This window comes from Balaenoptera acutorostrata, chromosome 18 (genome assembly GCF_949987535.1).
Source record: "Balaenoptera acutorostrata chromosome 18, mBalAcu1.1, whole genome shotgun sequence".
Classification (NCBI taxonomy): domain Eukaryota; kingdom Metazoa; phylum Chordata; class Mammalia; order Artiodactyla; family Balaenopteridae; genus Balaenoptera; species Balaenoptera acutorostrata.
In genome coordinates this window covers 73,780,192-73,797,654 of record NC_080081.1, presented here as the reverse complement: position 1 = coordinate 73,797,654, position 17,463 = coordinate 73,780,192, and the positions used below count along the sequence as shown (strand labels likewise).

General features: G+C 41.5%; 1 pseudogene; it reads left to right on the top strand.

Annotated features, from left to right (window-relative positions):
• The first annotated feature begins 9,010 nt into the window (after positions 1-9,010).
• LOC130705602 (pre-B-cell leukemia transcription factor 3-like) overlaps positions 9,011-17,463 on the top strand; it is a 33,217-nt pseudogene continuing 24,764 nt past the window's right edge.

The following is a 17,463-nucleotide window of genomic DNA, read 5'->3' as shown; positions in this document are numbered from 1 at the left end:
GGCATGTGCTCATTGTAGATTGCATGTAAAACAGTCCAACAGGTGTTAGGAGACAGATGTTTGCCAAATGCTTAGCCCCCAGGGAGAAAACATTAACAAAATATAGAGCCTATTTCCCCTGATATCAGCAACTGAAGAAGGCATTTTACTATCCACTTTCATGATTTCTAAAAACAATTTCAAAAATTTATTGAATACTCACTATATGCCAAGCAGTACCAGATATGGTGATAAAAGATAAATAAACCCTTGATGTATAAACCCATCTCCTTAATTTATCAGTCATGGCTAAAGAAGTTGTAGAACTAATTTCATCCGTCTCACGTCTTGCTTTTTCCTTTGGGTTTAAAAGACTCATCGAACGGAACTGAACCAAGTCAGCTTTCTTACGAACTTACTGAAACTGATTGCCAAGTCCTGGTGATTCTTCTGCCCTATACAGTCTCAAAGTTGGCTTCTCCCCTTTATCTTTGGCACCATTTTCCTTCAGGCCTACAGAATTTGTCATCTGAACTACTATAATTTCTTATGAACTAATCTTTCTGCCATGATTTTGCCTGTTTCTAATCCATTCTCGTTAAACTGCTGCTAATGTGATCACCTAAAACACAGAAGGTGTGTGGAATCCTTCAGTGTCACCCTGATGCCCTCGGGATACAGCCCAGGCACTCCTGCACAGCTCACAGCTTCTCTCGCCTCACCTCCGTCATTCCCCTCCCATAAGCATTCCACGTTCCAGTCACACCTAATTACTAGCAATTCTTGAAAAGCCCCAAGTTTCCTCCTGCCTTGGAGTCTGTGTCAGTCTCATCCTAGATTGCTCCCCCCACCCTCACATTCTCCCAGCCCCTGCCCATGACCCCCAATTAATTAACTTTTCCCTCCAATTTTTTTATTTTGGAAAATTTCACAAAGTTTAGTACAATAAACACCTACATATCCTTCACCTACATTCATCACTTGTTAACATTTTGCCACATTTGTGTTCCTTTGTTCATTTGTTTCCCATGCATGTTTACTTTTGCCAAATCATTTGAAAGTCAGTTGCAGACATTAGGACACTTTACTCTTAAATTGTTCAGCATGTATCTCCAAAAAATAGGGCATTCTCTTACATAACCACAACACAATGATCACACTCAGGAAATTTAACATTAAAATACTAAAATTTAATTGGAATACACAGTCAATATTCAAATTTCTCACAATTCCCCAACTGGCTGACTATTATTTATCACTCAAGACTAAGCTTGAATCAATTATACGGCAACAAAAATTTAAAAAAAAGATAAAGCTTTAGAAAAAGGACATGCCTTTCTAACACACACACAATGCGTCAGGTGTCTCTCTTCCTTATTTTTACTACACTTTTCATACTTCTATGGAAGCACTTCCCACACTATCACATTGTCTATTTCCTTTTTTGTAGTATCTGAAACTCAACTAGACTCATTTCAACTTCTCTTGCACTTCGTAAGTACCTGGCGTTCGTTGTTGACTGAATGGATGAATGAATGGTGACATTCGAGATGTTCATTCCACTCTCTCATCATAACTGGTCAATGTGTCTCACAGCCTCTGCGCACCACTCACGTCTCCTCAATTTCACCTCTTATTTCAAAAGCTGCCACTGGTGCCCAGTCCTGTATAGGCTTCTACCAGCCTTGTAAGCAGATGCGACCTGACAGCACCTCGCTTTGAGCCTGTGCTGTGAACTCCCCTTTCTGGCCCCAGGGTTACACTGGTGTGGGGACAAAGGACTCCAATGGGAACCACTTGGCCTTCAATCTGGCACGCACAATATGGAAACAGGGCGGTGAAGGTCTCTAGGGCCACCTCTGACCATTGAGAGACAGGAGCTCAAGGAAAAATGCTTCTCCCACTTCTGACCCCAAGGTGGCCGATTCTCAGATACATTCTGTAAGGTTCCTCAAATGCTCCCACAGGAACAAGTAGCAGATATTCACATGGTTGCCAATTTGAAGAGGATCAACAGATGGGCTTTCTCTCCTTGCTGGGGTCATTCCCCTGTCTCTCACAGCCTGTTCCCTGGGGTCACATTCTCAAACGAGCTGCCTGCAACCAAGTCTTCGGGACAGTCTCTGCTTTCAGGAGAGCCCAGACTGACACGGTGTGGTAAAGGGACAAGAACACAGGTTTGGGAGTCAGACAGACTTGAATTTGAATCCCAATTTGGTCATTCACTAGCTATGATCTTGAGCTGGTAATTGAACTTCTCTCAGTCTCACTTTCTTCAGTTTATAATGAGGATAATAATACTTTGCAGGATTATGATAATTAGAAATTAAAAATTCCTTCCCGGGAATTCCCTGGCAGTCCAGTGGTTAGGACTCCGTGCTTCCACTGCAGGCAGCACAGGTTCAACCCCTGGTCAGGGAACTAAGATCCTGTATGCTGCGTGGCGTGGCCAAAAAAAAAAAATTCCTTCCCTTCCTCATATATGATGTGTGTGTACATGTACATAGATTCCTAGAGTAATACTTGAACATAATAAACCATGTTGGGTGTCTGTCCAGCCTAGGAACCATCTTCCTCCTTTCCATTTCCCTTAAAACTTACCACCTCTCGCCCTCAGATCCTTGGGAGTGGGCTCATGTGCTCACATGTCTACTAGGAAACTTTGTGATCCTCCCCCTCTAGCCATAGCTAATTGGTCTGTGAGTAGATTCTTTATCTTAGGAAATTGAACTTTAGAAAAAAAAAATAGTTAACCTCTCACATGGCTTTAGCTATAAAATATAAATTCCGGGTCTGTGGATTGGTCATACTCTGCCACGTGGATGAAGACACACAAAAACCTAGCCCACAGAAAGCAGTAAATATGAAGTGTAGTACTTCATTATGGTATTTCATGAAGCAGCAGAGACAAGGGACAGAGAGGACGGAGAAAGAACTTCCTGGAGTCTTGATGGCTCCTAATACCAGCGTCCATCCCCTTCTTGAGGCCCAGCTGCATTCTTCTACCTACATCCCTTTTTTCACATTGGCTACTTTTAGTTAGTCATTTTTATTAGCAACCAAAGTTCTAACTAATGCACTGAATACACTAGTACCCTGAAAAAACAATGTATACAATTATTTTAAAAAATAACCATCCTAAATTTAGGAAAAGACAAACCACATTTCACAGTACAATGTAACATAGTAAATCTAAATTCCTGGAAGAAATTCTCAATCCGTAGATGAGAAATTTAAGAAAACTAGTATAGCATTAATATCTCACAGGAATATGTTGTCTTATTTCTACCTAAGATTTTCAAAGCCTTGGGACCTCAGAAGCAGTCTTGATCAAAACCTCTGTTCATTACCATAATCTCCATAATCAAACCAGAACGTATAAGGATTATTATGCTTGAAATATTAATCTGTATCTCACAAAATACTCCAGGTTGCTTATACACTTAGTGGGAAATGAGAATTACTGAGAAGAAAAATTTTACCTTCTCAACAGGAGAAGTGTCAGAAGGTTGCAAAGACCTCAGAAAAAGCAGCTTTTGGAAACACTGCCACACTCCTCAAAAACCAGGAGACACCAGCAAGTCATCAAAGACAGAATTAGTTGCAACAATTTATCGAATCCTTAAGACAGTGAAATTAATTTATTTACACAACAAATTAAAAACAAATTATGTCTTATGCTAATATTTTTTAACATCATAGCTTTTTATGATTTTATGTAAATATTTTAAATGTGCACAGTATGGAAGAGTAAAAATTGTATAATGTGATTTTATAGACTAATAAAATTTGCATTGAATTCCACATTTTTCAGGGTTACCTTTTCCCATGGGTTCATCTTTATTTTTATATAAGCAGTGTTCTAATGGAAATAAGTCCCCCAATCCTAGTAAAAAAAATCCTTTGGTTGCTGCACATCAATCTAAATAAAGTAATCTCTAAGAATTTAATTCTAAACATAATCATAGCGATCTTCAACACAAGTTCTGCGGCTAAAAAGATAATGCCTAGTCTGTATTATTTTGTGCTGTTATTTTTTATGTGTGTATGTGTCTGGAGGGCAAAGATCTGCTTATATCTCTTGTATGTGTCCAATGCCTAGTTTTGTCTATAGCTGCCCTCCAATAAATGTTGATCAAAGAATCCTAGATTTATAGATTCACCTTGGAATTACAAGGGCTTTGGAGGTCATCTAGCCCAATTCTCTACCATCCTACTTCATGAAAAGCCAGTCTTTGCAAAAACATGTCCAGAGAAAAGAATGCCTCTACGCCAAGATAAACAATTTCATTAACCATGACAAAGCTAATTGCTACATAATTATTTCTTAAACTGAGTCAAACTTCACCTCTTTTTAGTTTTTCACCCATTGGTTCTAGTTCCAACCTAGGGAATTTTGTAGAATAGTTATGGAAAGAACAGGGGACACTGGGGTGAGTTAGACAAGAAAAAGAGTTAATCCTTCGTACTGAGAGACGGACTTGAAACTCAGGTCTATCAATTTGGTATGTGTTGAAGAGGTCACTGAGCCTGGAATACTGTTACACCAGTGTCCCAGAGGTTCCTGTGCCTGACTCCCTTCTCTTTTCACACGTCTGGCATATTCTGTGTATGCCTGAGAAGGATGCATACTAAAATTGTAATGACATATATACCTAAATTAGCATCATACAACCTCCCCAAATCGAGCCTATGCAAAAGCTATTAAAAAAAAAGGATAATGGAAGGAACAAGGATTTGAGCTACTGCTGCTTGCCTTTCCCTTGGAGCCTTCCCAGGCAAATATGGAGCAGAAAGCTTTTCTTGTCAATTCTGACTTGTGGCAATCTGGAAACTTAACCCTTGCTACCTTGATTGCCTGACTATATTTTTCAATGGGAAAAGTAAAAAGAGATAAAATATTCTAGATACTCTGTTATCTATAATATGATGCGATTCAGATTATGTTCACTTGGCAAAAGTGAACAGTGCTGAATTTTAAGAACTAGTGTCTATATCTTGCATCTCATTGTTAGCCAAAATTGTGGAGTTTAAAACCATTTGCTCACCAAGATGTCAGCAGGAAAATACAAAAGAGATAACTGAAATGAACACATAATTCACATAAAAAAATAAACTTTTTTTTAAGATGAAAAAATGTTCAACCTTGCTAGCTTTACAGAAACATAAATCAAAACAGCTGAGCTTTCAGCAATAATACTAGTTCTCAGTGAAACACTAAGTCTATCTCTAGCGGCCATGGGCTATGAAATCTTCCTTCCTCCAAAGACATTCTGACAGATACAATCAAGTCTTAGTGTCCCACATATACTACTCCCAATGTTAAACTTGTTTTAGCTTGGCTGCTATACCAAATTACCACAGACTGGGTGGCTTAGACAGCAAACATTTATTTTTCATGATTCTGGAGACTGAAAGTCCAAGATCAGGATGTCAGCACGATAAATTTCTGGTGAAAGCCCTCTCCCTGGTTACAGATGGCCATCTTGTATCCTCACAAGGTGAAGAGCAGGGAAAGAGGAAGCAAGCTCTCTCTTCTCAAAAGGGCACTAATCCCATTAATGAGGGCTCCACCTCCTGACCTAATTACCTCCCAGAGGCCCTACCACCTAATACTATCACATTAAGTAAGATTCAACATTTTTTAAAAAATAATTCAATTCTTTAGGGGACTTCAGAACTGGGTTTTTTTTTCTTTTTTAATATTTATTTATTTTCCTTATTTTTTGGCTGCGTTGGGTCTTAGTTGTGGCACACAGGATCTTCGTTGAGGAACGTGGGATCTTTCCTTACGGCACACGGGCTTCTCTCTAGTTGTGAAGCACAGGTTCCAGAGCGCGTGGGCTCTGTAGTTTGCGGCAGGCAGGCTCTCTCATTGAGGCACACGAGCTCAATAGTTGTGGCGTGCCAGGCTTAGTTGCCCCACGGCATGTGGGATGTTAGTTCCCCGACCAGGGATCGAACCTGTGTCCCCTATATTGGAAGGCGGATTCTTTACCACTGGACCACCAGGGAAATCCCAAGTACGATTTAATGTTAAGATTTCAACATATGAATTTTGGGCGGGACACAAACATTTAGTCCATCGCAGAACTACAGGCGTTTTCTTTTCTGTATCCCCTAGAGCAATGGTTCTCAAAGCGTTATCCTGGACCAGCCTCACTGGTATCACTTGGGAATTTGTCAGAAATGCAAATTCTTGGGCTCCACCTCAGACCTACTTACTGAATCAGAAACTGGCAGTGGGGCACAGCAGTGGATTTTAATAAGCCTCCAGGTGAGTCTGCTACACTGTTAAAGACCACTACTGCAGACTGGATTATGTCCTTAAGGGCAGGGACCAAAACTTGTTGAAAGTTGAAACTGTGGCACATGGTTCATTGTTGAATACATAAATAACCTACCAATTTCCCCAGAAAACTCCGAATCTATGTAAAATTATTTTTTAAAATTAAAATTACCTTTTGAGTACTTCACTAGAAATAGGTGAATCTGTTTCTGGCATCTCTCGTAGATGCAGTCACTAAATTGTTACATTTCCATTCTTCCTTAGATTAGGATTTCTCACCTTGGGTACTACTGGCATTTTGGACCAGATCATTCTTTGTCGTGGGGGTCTGTCTCTTGCACTGTGTGATGTTCAGCACCATCCTTGGCCTCTGCTCACTAGATGCCAGTAGCACCCACCCAATCATGAGAATCAAAAATGTCCCCCACACATTATCAGACGTACCCAGGGGTTGAGGACAAAATCATTCCCTGTTGAGAACCACTGACTTAGATCGTTCCTTACCAACGGAGATGAGGCGCCTGCCTCGCTCCAGGGCTGGTCGCTTTCTGTGCCTTTAGGATGGTTAGGGAAGCACACCATGGCCCGGGGGCTGGGGGGTGAGTGGGGGGACGACACTGCTTTCTCACTGTGACGACTGTCATTTACAAAACAATGGACGATTTTACAGGTTAAAGCCCCAATCCCAGTCAGATTGCCAGAGCTTCAATGCTGATTTTCAATGCTTCCTCCAGGAGCAAATCCAAATAATTGGTCCAAATTCTGAAATGATGGGGGTGAGACTCAAAGCAGCTGTGTAGTCCGCCTGCACCTCTTCAACAACATGACACGTCAGAGAGGAGAGCTCATAGGTGTGTTTGTGGTAGGCTGCCTACTCTAACACATGACATCTAAATTTAGATTGCTACACGTGGGGAACCCGACTTTGAAGAAAGTGAATGGGATTCCGTTTCAGAAAGATGGGCGCCTGGAATGCTGTGAAGCCCTGCTGCTGCCTGCTCAAGTAAGGCAAAGTTGAGCTGAGAAATTTACAGAACGTCCCCAAGCCCGAGACTCCACATAACTACTAATAGGAGGCTGAGAAGGAGACTGTGCATAAAAAGGCTAAAAATACCTCCATTTGGAAACAGCAGATTGTGAAAGCGTATGTGACTGACAGTTATTAAATAATTAAGGGCATGACTAAGATGTATATGCATTCATTCACCAAAGTTTCATATTGAAGAAGGAAGGCAGTACGGTCTGATGGATGACTCCTATTTATGCTTAAGACCTCAGGTGCCCTAAGACTAGATCAGGCCCCTAACACATGCTCTCACAGCACGGTACCAGAATTCGAAATGATTTATAGTTATTTGTGCGATTATGTGATTGTCTCTCCTTCTTTGTACCCTGGAAACTCCACGAGGGCAGGGATTATATTCCACTCATCACTGTAGCTCCAGCGTGTAGCTCAAGAAATATTCGTTGAGTGAGTAAATGAAGAAAGTGGGGCTCCCAAAGAAGCTGCAAAGGAAAAAGCTAGAAAGATGGGAGAAGTACTAGGACAAAGTAGGATCCTGTAAATCGAAGGAGAGAAAAGTTCCAAGGAGGGCGATCAGCAGTGTCTAATATCACAAAGGCACAATGAAAGATAAAAGACAGCACACTGTCTATTGGTTCTGGCAAACATGAAGGTTGTTGGCAAGTTAGCAACAGCTATTTTATCAGCTTTGGGAAGAGAAGTTAATTGTAGTGGGCTGAGGAATCCAACAGGCATCAGGAAGTGGGGATAGCCGATTACCGGCCACTCTTTCAAGAAACTTGAATCTGAAGGGAGGCAGAGCTAGATCCATGACTAGAAGAACATGTGGAGCCAAGGGACCGGATTTTCCAAAGAGTATAAGAGTGTAACATTGGGTGAAACTACTTGAGATAAAAGCCAATATCAACAAGGAAGTTAGTTAGAATTCATTCCTGAAAAGCTGGGACGGGATCGGATTAGGCTTAAAGAGGTAGAAGCACATTTCTTCCCCTAAGACAGAAAATGAGGAAGATTGGGTGGGTTCTCACGGAAGTAAATTTCTAAGTGTTACGGAGGAGGCTCAGAAAATTCTAGCATCATGCCCTCATTCTCTGCTCCCCACCCCCCTTTTTTAATGTAAAGCAGGTGGCAAAGTCAACTGCAAAGAGAGAAGGTAGTGGTTAACAAGATGAAAGGATTTGGAAAGTGATAAAAATTTGGAATAACTACTTAGACCAGCAGAGGCTGGAGTTCATACATCAGAATTGGCTTCAGGTCACAGTTATATATGTAGCGCAAGAGACAAGAGAGCAAGGTATTGGAAGAAATGAAAGATCAGTACACCTAAAGCTAGTGTGAGGTGGGAAGCATCGAGAGAAGTGGGTAGGAGCCAGAAAATGACTGGATTTATAGTTCACCCTGAATTCAAATAATTGAAGTGCTTAAGTAGGAAAGTGACAGATTTAAGAAGACTAAGAAATATTTGAGAAAAAAAAAAAAAAAAGAAGAAAACCAAGGCATTCTGGAACCAGGGAAGCCAAGAGAAGAGAGTATTTCACAAAGGTGGGAACGGCCAACAACTTCCTTGTCTGGAGCTCCGAACGAGGAGGTGACTCTATCCAATGGTATTAAATCATGGAGGTAGCTGAGATTACCCAGTCTGCATGTGTCAAATGAGAAGAGAAGGACCAGAAGTTTCTTAATGTTCCAGACATTAAGTGGGGCAGTGGTGGGAATACATGAAAGGCTTCAAAGGAGACTGGGCAACTGTCCCGACAGTGGACTCAGGGAAGCTGAAGGAAGATGTTTCCAGAAGGAATAATGAATCAGTAACAGTGAGATGGCTGCCAAATATGGGTGACAAGGAAATCTCTGAGGACCCTGTTGAGAGTGAAGTCAGTGAAGCTGCAGGAAAGAAGACAGATTACACTGGGTCGGAGAGTGAGAAGAGAGTGAGAACTGTGTGTGTGTGCAAACAGAGCACAGACCACTCTTCCAAGACCTTTAAGTGCAGTTAAGAAAGAAAGGGGAGGGACTTCCCTGGTGGTGCAGTGATTAAGAATCCGCCTGACAATACAGGGGACACAGGTTCGAGCCCTGGTCCGTGAGGATCCCACACGCTGCGGAGCAACTAAGCCTGTGTGCCACAACTACTGAGCCTGCGCTCTAGAGCCCGCGAGCCACAGCTACTGAAGCCCATGTGCCTAAAGTCCGTGTTCCGCAACAAGAGAAGCCACCGCGATGAGAAGCCCAGGCGACGCTCGCCACAACTAGAGGAAGCCCACGTGCAGCAACGAAGACCCAACGCAGCCAAAAATAAAAATTAATTAATTTTTTAAAAAAAGAAAAAAAAAAAAAAAAGAAAGGGGAGTAGCTGGAAAGCAGCCTGTGGCTGAGGAAGATTTTTTTTTATTAGACAGGAGATACTTAAGCATGTTTAAATGTTGGTGGGATGGACTCACAGACCTGAAGAGAAAACTCATTCTTGGAGACGGTGGGGTCAGGATTTGGCCAACACATTTAAAGAGGATAGAACTGCCCCTGGGTTGGCTGGAGTAGGTGCTGCTACTACGATGGCAGGGGCTTGACCTTGATGACAGGGAGCAAATCAAGGAGAAAATCTCTGCTTTCCTCTGTTAGTATGTAAACTAGAGGATTCCAAAAGGGTTATGGTTAAGAAGGTTTATAGAAGGCAAAAGATCATGAGATTATCTCCAGAAAAGGAAAGGAAGCAGATTAAGTGTTAATGACTGCATGTCAGAGTTAGACCTGGGGTGGATATTCTAGTTTGGAGTCAGCCTCCAGAGCACAATGCATAAGGCTCCACATAGCAGTGAGAGCAGGAAGTCTCCTAGCCTTGCATTCTGAGGGCAACTCCTCAAACAAATTTTACTAGAACAAGGAAGATTTGCTTCAAGGTCAAAATGGATTCCTGCATTTACAGAAGCATCTAGCAGTTCTCTTGTTTAAAGAATAGGGGGGGGCTTCCCTGGTGGCGCAGTGGTTGAGAATCTGCCTGCCAATGCAGGGCACGCGGGTTCGAGCCCTGGTCTGGGAAGATCCCACATGCCGCGGAGCAACTGGGCCCGTGAGCCACAATTACTGAGCCTGCGCGTCTGGAGCCTGTGCTCCGCAACAAGAGAGGCCGCGATAGTGAGAGGCCCGCGCACCGCGATGAAGAGTGGCCCCCGCTTGCCACAACTAAAGAAAGCCCTCGCACAGAAACCAAAGCCATACATACATACATACATACATAAATAAAAAGAATGTAAGCAGACAAGAATAGCATTAAAAAAAAAAAAAAAATAGGGGAAAATTCCCACAAACTTAATGTCTGACAGGGTGTCCCCTACACTGCCTGGCCAATATTAATAATATCGCCTGGCTATTAATAATACAGCATTTTCATTCATTGGGTACATTATAGCCATGTGCTTCAAAGCCTAGTAGCTATTTTTCTGCAAATCTACATTTAGGTTGATTCTAGTCAAAAGTAACCTGAGACCTTCACGTTAGAGATGTCTTTAAAACAAGTGTAGGGACTTCCCTGGTGGCGCAGTGGATAAGACTCTGTGCTCCCAATGCAGGGGGGCCCCGGTTCGATCCCTGGTCAGGGAACTAGATTTCACATGCATGCCACAACTAAGAGTTCACATGCCACAACTAAGAAGCTGGCAAGCTGCAACTAAGGAGCCAGCTGCCGCAACTAAGACCCCGTACAACCAAATAAATAAATAAATAGTTAAAAAAACAAGTGCACATGGGAGAAATGTATTAATCAACTGAGGATAAAGACAGTTCACTGCGAACCGAGACATAGCTTAAGGATTTTATGTATCCAGTTCATTTATTAACAACTTGTTTAAGCTTTATTAGCTGGTTTTCGACTCTATAACTGCGTTCTTCCTTAATTTACAGGGCAATAAAAATTAAAATAGTAACTGGAAAACCTATTTTGCTTTTCAATAAAGAGTTTATTTTAATAACTTCAGGGGCATTGTGCCCAAAACGTTTTAGCTGTGGAAATAAAAATTCACATTTTTTAGAATCAATTTTATTGAAGTGATAGATTCTTGAAGGAAATGTATCCAAATGATCAGGGATAGCACATGCTTAAGATACCGACCACTGCCCTGTGCTTGCAAAGATCTGTTTTTCTTCAATTCCAAGGATTGTTGGTAGTAAATTTCAGTAAGTTTATGATAACTAAAAGTAATCATTTCTACCCTACAGAAAGGTTCTTCTGAGATTTTTCAAGTGTGGTCAGTAGTGGCAATATTCCAGAAGTCATATTTAAAGAATATCCGTAGGTATACTCAGCAGTTTTTCAAATATGTACTTTTAATATTCGTGATAGCAATTTATCAAATTGTCCTGATGGTATAAACAACTGTTCTCTATGATGCCTAACGATGACAGAAACTGGAGGCAGAAATAGAAGTTGAATGCCTAAATCTGTAATCCAGAACTCAGCATAGATCACTCAGCAGCAGCAGCAGTTGTAGCAATTCTACTGCAAACTGAGTTAATAAGCTCTGACACTTTGGTTAACTAAGGGATAAAATACCATGGTCTCTGAATGGAGCAAGTTAAAACGAACGATGATAGCTGTAATAAATGGAGTACATAGTTCTTGCTGAGCACTGTGGTATCTCCTTTACATAGATTATCTTTCATACTCATATTGTTAACCCCACTTTAGAGATGAGAAAACTGTGGCTCAGGAAGATTATGTGAATTACATAAAAATCACAAAGTAAGTGACAGAGTCTGGGACTTGAATCCAAGTATGACTGGGTTCATATTAAGCTTCCTTTTCTGATTTTATAGTCAATAAACTCACCTGTGGCCCTTTAAAATATTATTTGGCCCTGTGACCTACACAGGCAAGCCGTCGTTTATAAACAACCCACGTCTAAATGCCCTCTCCCCCACTGCCCACTTTCACTGTTGGGGCTCCTGTACACGGCCGTGGGAAATGCTATACGCTTAAGAGGTTTTAAATCTGAGGGTTTAAGAAAGGAAGAAACAGAAAAGCAGGCACAGCCGAGGGGAGGAGCTTCCCAGGGACAGCTCTCATGTTTATAGGTAACCTGCAGGGCCAAAAATATGTACCCCCAAGCCGCCTGAATATTTCCTTTCACTTCATAATACTGCCTGGAATTCTGCCAAATTAGGACTTTATTAGGGCATCATCTCAATTTTTAATGCACACGCAAATCACCTGGGGATCTTGTGAAAATTCGGAATCTGATTCGGGGGGTCAGGAGATGGGCCTAAGGAGGCTGCGCTTTGAACACGCTCACAGGTGATGCTGATGCTGGGTCTCAGACCACAGTTCGAGTAGCAAAGATGTAGAAAATGTTTGATTTACATTCTCTGGCCGCCTACCATGGCTTCTCACTTGGGGTAAATCTCCTTCGTGCATCATAGTGGGAGGGATGAGTTGAAAATCAGCACATTAGAACGAGTACCTCACTCTCCTGTATCCTGACAATTAGGTGTGGGCATGTGGCCTGGGTCTAGCCAACCAGAAACTTCTTTCCAGGGCCGTGATTCTTGAGGCCACGTTGCAAAGATGCAAGGACAGTTTAGAAATAATTCCCAGCACGAGTGGCATTGAGAGCTCAGTGGCAGTGGTGCCAGGGGCAGTGTCCTGTTCAGACTGTTCCCTGGCTTGCCCGCCTAACTCTGTTTAGTCATTTCCTGAACACTGTGGAGAGTCTGCCAGTTACAAGGGCCTGGACACTGCCTTCAGCCCATAGGAGGGAAGCTGGGCAGCTATTTGATACAACACATCCCTACTTTCCTTGGGTCAAACTGAAGATTGAGGGGAGAAGCTCAAGTTCTTGATATTCTGAAATTCAAAAATCAGCATTTTGATAAACACTGCACTATAGCAGGAGTCATCGGACTTTTTCTGTAAAGGGCCAGAGAGTAAATGTTTTAGGGATTCTCAGCCACAAATGGTCTCTATTGCAAATATTCAATTCTGCCATTGGAGGGCATAATTAGCCATGGACAATATATAAACAAATGAGCTGTGTGCCAATAAAACTTTATTTGTTTTAAAATAAATTTCTGAATTTCATATACTTTTCATGTGTCATGAAATATTATTTTTCTTTTGATTTTTGTCCATTTAAAAAGGTAACCACCATTTTTTTTAAACTATTATTTCCCCCACTGAATTGTCTGGCCCTTAACATGTGTTTTTATTTATCTATTTTTTAAAACAAATTTACTTATATATTTTTTATTTATTTTTGGCTGCGTTGGGTCTTTGTTGCTGTGCGCAGGCTTTCTCTAGTTGCGGCGAGCGGGGGCTGCTCTTCGTTGCGGTGCGTGGGATTCTCATTGAGGTGGCTTCTCTTGTTGCGGAGCACGGGCTCTAGGCATGCAGGCTTCAGCAGTTGCGGCACACAGCTTGTGGGCTCTAGAGCGCAGGCTCGGTAGTTGTGACGCATGGGTTTAGTTGCTCCGCGGCATGTGGGATCTTCCCGGACCAGGGATCGAACCCGTGATCCCTGCATTGGCAGGCAGATTCTTAACCACTGCACCACCAGGGAAGTCCCATAACCACCATTTTTTTAACCTGCAGGCCATATAAAAACAGGCAGGGAGCTGGGTTTTGCCCACAGGCCATAGTTTGCTGCCCACTGTTTAGAAGCAGTAATACCCTGATCCGATTTATATCAACAAATTTTTCTCCTTGAAACTGTGCATTTATTTCTTTTTACCAAGAAAACAAGAAGTTATCCTGAAAAATTAAGTTCATACCTATTCAATCCAGCATTTAGGTGATATCGTTTACTTTCTCAATATTTTGATCTTTATGGAAATCAATAAGAGCAACTTAAAAGGTGAGCAGTGATACACTAAGTAGTTGGCTGATTAAACATCTCCTAAATAAGCACTCTAATAGGAACCACAGACACAAAAAGGAATAATGTAGTAATTAACTTTGAGGATGTCTTGGTCTAGGTAGAGATCTGATGACCTAATGAGTTGATTTTAAAAATTTGTGCAATGCTCTTTTTCTGGGCAGCTTGCTATGCATGTTCGTAGGAAATTTTATCACATGCCGTTACAACCCTCTCCCAGCCTGGGTCTTTTTGAACTAACCATCATTTTAGGTAGAACTACTAGGATCAAACTGTATGTCTCAGGTAAAGGGCCCTGATATTAACAATGTCCTTTTTCCAGTCACAAGTCACACTACTGTGGTGAATAAAATTAGGTGATTTCCTTTATCTTTCCTTACTCAGCCCTTGCAGCCAATTTCCAGTGCTCCATTCAGACCAAAACCAAAAATGTCAAGAATATTAATCCCCTCCACTTATTTACTTGTTAACCAAATTTTCAATTACACACCCCTGAGGCATGGTAAATTCCTGCTGAAAAGGGGTGATGGTGGTGAAGTGATTGAAGGTGTTAATAAGTACTATGACCTATGGCTATCTTCCTCAGCTGGTGCTTCTTAGAACATTCCACCATGGCTCTCAAGCCCAAACCACAGGCATGCACTTCCAGCACCACTGCTTGTTCTTTACCCAAAGAAGAGTTAATAGGCTTCAGAAATTAGACAGCATTGACATACTTGGAAAAGAAAGGAAAACTGGACAAATCCCAAAGCAGTTCACTGCAGCTGAAGGTGAAGACTTGCCAGTTGGGCAGAGGTTTAATTGTACCTAGAAAACTAATCTTCCATGGTCCCCGTGGCCACACTGGCAGCGAGGCTCTAGTATTCCCACTCTGTGGGATCTTCAGGAAGTATGGTTTTCCTTTCCCAGTTCATCTTCCCATTCTCCTGAGTCTGGTTCTCTTACACAGTACACAGTGGTTGAATGGTGGTTCTCCAAAAAGATATATCCACGTCCTAATCCTGGAACTTGTGAATGTGACCTTATTTGGCAAAATGGTCTTTGAAGATATAATTAAATTAGAAACCTTGAATGAGATCATCCTGGATTTAGAGTGGGCCCTAAATCCAATGACAGGTATCCTTATAAGAGAGAGGCAGAGGGAGATTTGAGATAGACACAGAGGGAAGGCCATATGAAAGATAGGAAGAGATTGGAGTGATGCAGCTACAAGCCAAGGAATGCTGGCAACCCTGGAAGCCAGGAGAGATGCATGGGACAGTTTTTCCCTCAGAGCCACCAGAAGGAACCAACCCTGCTGATACCTTGGTTTTGGACTTCTGACATCCAGGACTGAAGAATAAACTTCTGTTGTTTTAAGACACCAAGTTTGTGGGTCATTTGTTTTGCCAGCATTAGGAAACTAATTCACAGTATAAAAAAGTAAAAATGGTTCATCCTAGGACACAGCCAAGCTTTAAGTAGCAAAGAGGTTGATAAAGGTCTGTAGTTCAGTATTCAGCAAAACAGGCATGTGCCTATGGTTACAGGAGGGCTGGGATTAGCTCTTTTAAAATAAAGCCTTTTCCACCGGCTGCACTGTATTCCTAATTTCATATTTAGAGATTATTTCCTTATCCCCTGTTAAAAAAGTGAATTTTTTTGAGAAAAGTCACACATTACCTTATAAGTTAAATCCATCAGTCTAGTTCCTTTTTCATTTTTAGCTATTTATTCAACAGTATGCACTTCTATATGCTTGGTAGTACACTAAGCACCTTAAATGCACTACCTTGTTTAACCTCTACAGAATTGTGAGGAAGGCACTATTCCTATTTTACAGATGAGGAAATGGAGAAAACAATGCCATTAAGGGTCTCACTTGTCTGAGATGATATATTTATTGTGGCAGAGCCAGGCTATGAGCTACTCTGAGTCTGGTTCCCAAAGCCTCTGTTATTAACTACTATAATGCTTTTCCTATATTGCCTTCAGAGTATGGTTTGATGGATAAAGAGCAGAAAGCACAGGTCACAAGATAGGAAAGGAATGTGGAGGGAGGAGGAGAAGATAAAAAACATAAAAACTAAGGTTTTAAGACACCAAAACCAAACCTATATACCTAGAACTTGAATCAGTTCTTGTGTTAATGAGGCCAAAGGTCATGCATTTCACCTCTGCATGTTTTATCCTTGCTCAAGTCTAGAGAAAGCTTAGATTGTCTAAGCAGAGTCTGTAGCCATCCATGGTTCTCTAACAACCTGCCAAAAATTTTAAAATTCATGGACTTAATTAAAAGGAATATGAATAAAGCAGAACGGATGATTATAAACCCAGTGCATTCCCTGATGATGGGTGTTTGTCCCACCCCCCCCCCCACCCCATTCATATGTTGAAGCCCTAATCCCCAACATGAGATCTGGAGGTGGGGCCTTTGGGAGGTAATTGGGTCATGAGGGTGGAGCCGTCATGAATGGGATTAGTGCCCTTACAAGAAAGACACAGGAGAGGCGATCTCTCTCTCCCTGCCATGTGAGGATACAGCAAAACGGCAGTCTATAAACCAGGAAGAAGGCCTCCACCATAACCTGACTATGCTGGCACCCTGATCTCAGACTTCCAGCCGCCAGAACTGTGAGGAATAAATGTTTGTTGTTTAAGCCAATGGTAATTTATTATAGCAGCCTGAGCAGACCAAGACAATGGGTCAGCAGCATTTTCTTTGTGTGTGAAGGAAAGCACTCTGGTCTTGATGACTCATAAGCAGGGAGAGTAGGAGTGAAAAAGAAATTTGAGGCACTGCATAGAAACTACCCTTCTGCTTAAACAAGTACACTAATAAAGCAAGCAACAAATGATTCAGTTCTCATTCTTTGAAAAAAATCACTCGTGAATTTCTAGATGTTAGTGAGAACTTTTAAGTGTTGCAAAACTGCTTTAGTGCATAATTGGGTTCTCATTTCACTCTTGGTCTAAGGTAACTTTCTCACTTTGAACTTCTGCATTTTATTTTATCATCAGTTTTCAGAAAGCAATTTCAGTAAGTGCTTAACTTAATTTACATCCACATAATGACACATGGGGCTCTACTAACATATCCTTCATGTAATTGGGCCTCCATAAATCTTGATCTTTCTACATGGTATACTTCTGATTTTGTGTGCAGCTTTCTCGTTCAAGCACTATATTAAAATGCTCTGCTTCCTACACTTGTAGAGACAATGAGAATAAAAGCAGTTTTGGCTACTTCATATCTAAGGAAGTTCATTTCCTGATTATTAAAAGCTTTTTGTTAAATGCCCATCGTTTTGTGCAACTGTGCTAGGTAC